The sequence below is a fragment of the Myotis brandtii genome, unplaced genomic scaffold (assembly GCF_000412655.1).
Source record: "Myotis brandtii unplaced genomic scaffold, ASM41265v1 scaffold124, whole genome shotgun sequence".
In the NCBI taxonomy this organism is placed as follows: domain Eukaryota; kingdom Metazoa; phylum Chordata; class Mammalia; order Chiroptera; family Vespertilionidae; genus Myotis; species Myotis brandtii.
In genome coordinates this window covers 1,118,535-1,126,673 of record NW_005354334.1, presented here as the reverse complement: position 1 = coordinate 1,126,673, position 8,139 = coordinate 1,118,535, and the positions used below count along the sequence as shown (strand labels likewise).

Genomic DNA, 8,139 nt, shown 5'->3' with positions numbered 1-8,139 from the left:
GAATGGGGGGGATAAGGACACATATGTAATACCTTAATCAATAAAGAAATTTAAAAAAAAGAATCTGAGGATTGCTCATTAGGTTGAGGAGCAGATCAAAGTAAAGGTCTTGCAGGTAACTGGCTGATGGAATGGAGATCGAGGTCTGCAAGTCCAGGAGGGAAATAGGAACTAAGAGAACTGGAGCTAAGTTGCCTTAGGATGCAGAACATACTGACGTAGAGGAATGTATTGTAGGCTTATGTATTGAAGGAGAAGGGAGAGATGTCTGCTACATGAGAGCTATACTGCTGTCAAGTGGGGAGGGGACTTAGAATGAGGTTATATGTTTCAAATGGTTAGATTGTTAGAGAAGGTCCTCGCTTATTGTCAAGAAGTAGCATTGGGAATCCAGAGGAATAGCCTTGCTGTACCCCTCTACCTCCCCCTTTAACCTTTCCCTTCTGGGCAATTTAGGCCAGGTTGCGGCACTGCAGATAAAATACATAGATGAGCATATTTTTCTAAGCCTCTTTCCCTAACGACAAAGATTTTCTTCTTGACCAAACTATTCTGTCTCTGCTGAACTGTTTTGCAACTATGCCTGACCTTTGCACTTCGGTGTTCCTCTCAGCATTGCCCAATTTTAGCAAGAATCCTGATAAGTCAGTTTAACTAGAATCTCTCATCTTCCATATCTGATCATTCTCATCATCTAATTGGGTTTCTCATCTGCCATCATTCCCCAGGTGATATCTGATTATCCTGACCTGCCTTTAGCAAGAATCCTGTTAAGTTGGTTTGGCCAAAGTCACCTCTGGTTTCCTCTTAGTAATGACCCCCACCATGCTCCTTGGCTATCCATTCCCATTTGACTGTGCTGGATTTGAAGTTGAGTACAAGCTCTCCTCTGCTACAAGACCCCACTGCAGTTTCCCTACACCCATTGCCATGATCTCCCTTGAATAGTCTGCACTACTGTCTTTAACAAGTGAGATAAATAATGTTTTCTTTAACAATTTGAATAATATTTATTCCCTAACATTGATTGGGAATTAATAATAAGTAAATAATAATAATAATCCTATATATAAAAGGCTAATATACAAATTGACCTGACGGCAGAACGACCTGTCGCGATGATGCACACTGACCACCAGGGGGCAGACATCGACGCAGGAGCTGCCCCCTGGTGATCAGTGCACTCCCACAGGGGGAGTGCTGCTCAGACAGAAGCCGGGCTCATGGCTGGCAAACACAGCGGTGGTGGCGGAAGCGTTTTGCAACTATGCCTGACCTTTGCACTTCGGTGTTCCTCTCAGCATTGCCCAATTTTAGCAAGAATCCTGATAAGTCAGTTTAACTAGAATCTCTCATCTTCCATATCTGATCATTCTCATCATCTAATTGGGTTTCTCATCTGCCATCATTCCCCAGGTGATATCTGATTATCCTGACCTGCCTTTAGCAAGAATCTGTTAAGTTGGTTTGGCCAAAGTCACCTCTGGTTTCCTCTTAGTAATGACCCCCACCATGCTCCTTGGCTATCCATTCCCATTTGACTGTGCTGGATTTGAAGTTGAGTACAAGCTCTCCTCTGCTACAAGACCCCACTGCAGTTTCCCTACACCCATTGCCATGATCTCCCTTGAATAGTCTGCACTACTGTCTTTAACAAGTGAGATAAATAATGTTTTCTTTAACAATTTGAATAATATTTATTCCCTAACATTGATTGGGAATTAATAATAAGTAAATAATAATAATAATCCTATATATAAAAGGCTAATATACAAATCGACCTGACGGCAGAACGACCTGTCACGATGATGCACACTGACCACCAGGGGGCAGACATAGATGCAGGAGCTGCCCCCTGGTGATCAGTGCACTCCCACAGGGGGAGTGCTGCTCAGACAGAAGCCGGGCTCATGGCTGGCAAACACAGCGGTGGTGGCGGAAGCCTCTCCCGCCTCCACGGTAGCACTAAGGACCCCTCGACAGACACCCCCAAAGGGTCCTGGACTGTGAGAGGGTGCACCAGGCCTCTAGTTATAGATAATTTAGGTATTACAGATTATTGAAGTTGTAATGTACTAGATGTCTGATACCATTCAAAATAATATACAAATATTAACTTATTTAATCCTCATTAAAACTTAATCAACTTAGTGTTAAGGCAGCACTGAACATTATGATTTGGTGTGAAAGACAGAGTGCACTGGACAATTAAGGAGACTATTTTATTTAAACAATTGCAATGGAGAGGAATCCTCAAAGGAAAGGGAGGGCCTGGGATTTTATAGAGGCAGATAAATAATGGAGTCATCTGTCATAGGGAGTTAGGAGGAAGGATGGAAGCATCTTGGAATGTGAGGGGCCAGGGTTGTGCTTTCTGGATAGCTATTTCCTGGAGTACAAAATGCTACAAGGATTTCTTAACCAGTCTGCTCAAAGACAGAGCTCAGATAAAAGAATAAGAGAAGTACAGTGGGGCCTTGACTTACGAGTTTAATTCGTTCCGTGACGGAGCTCGTAACTCAAATTACTCGTATGTCAAATAATTAAAGTGAACAAGTGAGACACATGATGCTGGACTGATGTTGTGGCATTCACTGTGATGTTCGCTGCGCCAACTAGCGGTGGGGTATCTGAAGCTGGCTCGTGACCCGAATTTTAGCTCGCAACTCAAAGCAAAAAATCGGCCGAGAGATGGCTCGTATCTCGAAAAACTCGTTAGTCGGGACACTCGTAAGTCAAGGCCCCACTGTATATAAATGTAGCAATTAATGACAACTTTTTACTAAACTCTATGCCCATAATTCAAACTCTTTAACATGAATTAAAGGAAAAACCGATTATTCTATGTTATCCTAAAATAATCTACTGTTAAATTTAAGGAGAATGGAAAAGTAGGGTCATCCTCAGTGCTACATTTTAAGAGAAGCCAATATGTGATAGATATGTATAAAATGATTAAAGTTTTTAACAAGCTTCCCAATAGGCCAGGTACAAAATGTCACCAGGGCAGAATAAGCATATCTACCAACAGCTAAGTGGCAATGGGCAGATCTTGGAGAGCAAATACTTGGAGATAAGTATTGTTAATTAGGACCTCGCCCCGAGACACCTTTCCTGCCCTAGATCGTCTCTCTGGTCATTTGGGTGAGAGCCTCCCCATGACATGTAGCTTGTCAGGCAGTAGGATTCCCGCCCCCACCTCCCCACCGCCACCTACACACACACACACACACACACACACACACACACACACACGCACACGCACACACCTGGTGATCCCCTGGTGAGACCAAGCAATCAGTGGAGACCTAGATCTTGAAACGACACACCTGGAAAGCTGCTGAATATTCTATTGAGATCTTCCCTTGGGATCTCCCCTAAAATCTCCATTCTTAAAACCCTTAGGTCAGGGGACCCAGTGGCCGGAGCCATCCCCCTAGCGAGGTATCTGTCACCTTTACCCTCCCCCCCCAACACACACACACATACTATACCCCTAGAGAAGAACAAGGGGGCTGGCAGAAAGCCCCATCTGATTTCCATACAAGGGCAGGAGACATGGGACAGGCCCTGATTGGTCAGCTTGAAGAAGAAAGCAGTTCACTCCTTCCAAGGGGTTAAAAGGAGCTCTGGTGCTGACCAATCAGTGGAGATCACAGCCCTGAAAGAACACACCTGGAAAACTGATGGATATTTTATTGGGATCCTCCCCAGAGACCTCCAGCTAAACACCCTGAAGACAGTGCAGCTCTCTCTATGGCAGTGGTTCTCAACCTTGGCTGCACATTAGAATCACCTGGGAATCTTTTTAAAATCCTGATTTCTGGGCCTTGTCCTCCGGAAATTCTGTTTCTTTGTTAGGTGAGGCCACAACATTAGTAACAAAGAAACAGAATTTCCGGAGGACGAGGCCCAGAAATCAGGATTTTAAAAAGATTCCCAGGTGATTCTAATGTGCAACCAAGGTTGAGAACCACTGCTCTATGGAGTACTCTGCACCTTTCCCCACCCCGCCACCCAGGCGCTATTGCCTTACCTCTCTCTTTCTCCTAAACAAGTTGCCTCTGTAACTTGTTTCCTGAGCCCATTTCTTCTACAGCTTACTTCTACCTCTGTGACTTTCTAAATAAACTTTCTCCTATAGCTTGAATCTTGACTCTGAATTCATTCCTAGCCAGACCTCAAGTACCAAGGTTGATGAACCAAGGTCCATCTGACTCCATCTGTCTAACACCTGGTGCTGTTTTCACCACCAACACAGCCATGCATTTAGCTTTTTCTTTACAGATATAAGGTATTAGTAACTCTTCCACCTTGGAAACTGAGAGGCTGAGAAACATATGTGGTAATTGGGTTAGAATGATGTTTTAGACAGGTTTCTCAGGCTGCAGTGTGGGATTTAAGAAATACAAGACTGGCTCAGGCAGACAAGTTCGAAGAGAGTTATTGAGATTTTCTAGGCAGGAGATAATATCTGAACTAGAAAGCTGTAGAAATGTGAAGCTGTGGTAGGCAGTTAGACAAATATAAGCAGAGCAAGGCTAGGCACCGAAGGTCACAGGGTAGAAAGCCCCAGATGCCTAAAAAAGACTGTAGGGTGGGACCTCCCCCCCAGGGTGACCTTTCCTCCCCTAGCATATGCTGGTCATGTTGTTTGAACCCCTGACCTTTTCTCCATAGAGTTAACATATTGCCTCAGTTGTATTTCAGCTCCCGGCCCAGAAAAGCAACAAAACCAGAACAGTGACCCCACAGCTGACCTCAGGACCAGCTGCGTTGGATAATGATCCCCTGGAGAAACCAAGCAATCAGTGGAGATTTAGACCTTGAAAGGACACATCAGGAAAGCAGCTGAATATTCTATTGAGATCTCCCCCTGAGACCTCCCCTAAAGTCTCCACCCTTAAAACCCTTCAGACAAGGGACCCAGTGGCAGGAGCACGCCTAGCCTTTCTCTTCCCCGTCCCCAGGCCCCCAGGCACAGCACCTGTCACCTTCCTCACTTCTAAACTTCAAGGGACCTTCTTTTACCTCTATACTTGTTTCCTAAACCCATTTCTTCCACAAATTACTTATTATTCCGCTGTGATTTTCCAAATAAATGTTCTCTTATTCTTTGAGTCTTGGCTCTGCATTCTTTCCTAGCCAGAACTCAAATGCAGAGGTTACTGAACCCAAATCCCGTCTGACCCCAAAAGTCTAACACCTGGTGCCATTTTCACCACCCACAGCAAAGCCAAAACAAGAAACATTTCTCTGTACCCTTACTGGAACTGGGTATTATTTTCTAAATCTGCTCATTTGATATTAGAACAATGTTATCTCGTTGTTTGGATTTCAATGTCTTTTATTACTAATAAAGATAAAAATTAGCATTTATTAATTATTTTGTATAACTACTGTTCAGTTTTTAAATTTTATTTTTTTCTTCCATAAAATGCTTTAAACTTTAAATGTATGAGAGATTCAAACTACCTAGAATTAACCAACAATGGTAATAGGGACATTTGAACATACAAAAACAAATAGCACCAATTGAAAGTCAAAGCAATTCTATTTTACCTTAATGAAATGCATTCACTTTGTTCTGACCTTCAGCTTTGATATACACAAAGTTGTTCGGGGGACAGAAATAACTGACTCAGCATAGACCAAAAGATTTGTGTTGTAAAAGAGTCCAAAAGGCTAATTCTAAATAAGTTCATCCAGAATTCAATCAGTTCCACGGTTCAGAAAAATAATGATTTTTACCTGTACATTCTTTCATTATTCTTGTAAAAAATTCTTTTCAATTACGGTTTACACTCAATATCTATATATATAAAAAGCCAGGGACCGGAATGCTGTAACAACGGGAACAACCAGTCACTATGACACCCACTGTGGCCAGCAAACTGGCCAGATTGGGGGAGGAGCCAGCCGGCCAACTTTCTGCAACCTCCCTCCCCACCTGGCCCCACCCCATTTCAACACTGAATTTGTGCACTGGGACTCTAGTTATTTCATATTAGTTTTAGGTGTACAGCATAGTTGTTAGCCAATAATATATTTTACAAAATGGTCCCCCAATATTTCAAGTACCCATCTGGCATTGTACATAGTTATTACAATATTATTGACTATACTAGAGGCCCAATGCACAAAATTTGTGCAAGAGTAGGCCTTCCTTCCCCTGGCTGCTGGCACCCGCTTCCCTCTGGCACCCGGGACCCTGGCCTGCCTCGCAGCCCTGGCTTTGTCTGGAAGGACAGAAGGATGTCTGATCTAATTAGCATATTATGCTTTTATTATTATAGATTCCCTAAACTGTATTTTGTATCCTCAGGACTATTTTGTGACTACCAATTGGTAGTTCTTAATCCCTTTTTCACCCAGCCTCCCACCTCACCCTCCCTTTCCTCTGACAACCATCAGTCTGTTCTCTGTAAGACACTATAAACAGAGTTAAAAGGCAATCCACAGAATGGGAGAAATATTTGCAAACCATATATCTGATAAGGGATTAATATCCAGAACATACAGAGAAATTCTAAAACTAAACAATAAAAAGCCAAACAACCTAATTAAAAAATGGGCAAGGACTCAAATAAACATTTCTCCAAGAAAAATGCACAGTGCTTGCCTCAGCAACTCATGCACTAAAATTGAAATGATACAAAGAAGACTAGCATGGCCTTGTGCAAGAATGACACACAAATTCATGAAGCGTTCCATACAGGAAAAAACAAAAAAGGGAAATACATAACACCAATAAACATATGAAAAGATCCTCAGCATTACTAATAATTAGAGATATAAATAAAAACTACAATGAGATCTATCTCATACCCATTTTGAAGGGTTAGGATATGGAGAATTTGAAACCTTCCGTATTGTTGGTGGGAATCAATAATACAGCCACTGTGGACAACATTATGGTGGTTCCTCAAAAAATTACAATTAGAATTACAATATGATTTAAGGTACATACTGCCTACAATGGAAAGCAGAGTCTCAAAGAGATATTTGTATACCTATGTTTATAGCAGCATTATTCACAGTAACTAAAACATGGAAGCAACCTGTGTCTATCAACTGATGAATAGATAAGCAAAATCCTATATAATAAAAGGCCAGACCATAAGCATAATGACTGAAACAACCGCTCAACCAGTCGCCATGAGGTGCATTGACCACCTCTTGTCCCCGCCACTCTCCCATCCCGCAGGCTCTGATCGCAGCATGGCTAACAGGGAGCCATGGCGAACAGGGGGTGGTGGTGGGGAGGGACTGGGGACTGGACTCGTGGGGCAGCGGCAGCATCGCCGAGTGTCCCAGAGTGGCGTCAGTGTCATGGAGCGTTCTGGGGCAGGGGCGAACAGCATCACAGAGTGTCCTGGGGCGGCAGCAGCATCGCTGAGTGTCCCGAGGTGGTGGCGAGCAGTGTCGTGGAGCATTCCGGGGCGGCGAGCAGTGTTGCGGAGTGTCATGGGACCTGATGGCAGGCTAGGCCTAGGGACTCTACATGTGCATGATTTCATGCGCTGGGCCTCTAAGTCTTATTATAATTCCCTGACAACAAAGAACTTGATAACATGGTTGGGAAAACAAAACAGATAGAAATGAAAAAAAATTATAGAACATTAACAAATTCTTCCATATGCCTGGCAATCTCCCTGCCTCAAGACTTATATGTCATTGATCAATTAGAAGTCATCTCTCTTTTCTCTTAATTCCCATGTCTTTCTGTCTATAGGTTGAATTGTAATAATTTCTGGGCATATATTTTCTATATTGATTTTCCCAATGAGAATAGTTCTGCCAGCAGGAAAAACATATTCATCCCTGTGTTTGGGTGGGTTTGCCTATATGAATCTCCTTTTACTCTACTTCTGTAGCCAATTAATGTCCCCCTTTTTAGGGATATATTCTTTCATTAGCTATATTAATGTATTTAATAAAGTATAGTAAAAAATTACAGACTTGGCAGGAATTCTGTCTTTCTGGTGACTGCCAATAAATCAATTATAAGTAAGTACATAGTTTAACTCTTTAAGGACAATCTTATTTACCCAACAACCCAATTCTCATGAGATCACTCACTGTAACACTCTGTACTGACAATTGTAGGTAAGTAAATTAGTATTTTCTTATCACTGC

General features: G+C 42.5%; 1 long non-coding RNA gene across 1 annotated transcript in view; it reads right to left on the bottom strand.

The window, feature by feature from the left end:
- LOC106724910 overlaps nt 1–4,204 on the bottom strand; it is a 7,688-nt gene extending 3,484 nt beyond the window's left edge. The window contains exons 1-2 of the long non-coding RNA XR_001360740.1: nt 4,133–4,204; nt 3,309–3,314 (exon numbers count right to left, since the gene is read on the bottom strand). This is a non-coding gene — a long non-coding RNA (uncharacterized LOC106724910). The remainder of the gene's footprint in view (nt 1–3,308; nt 3,315–4,132) is intronic.
- Nucleotides 4,205–8,139: the final 3,935 nt, after the last annotated feature.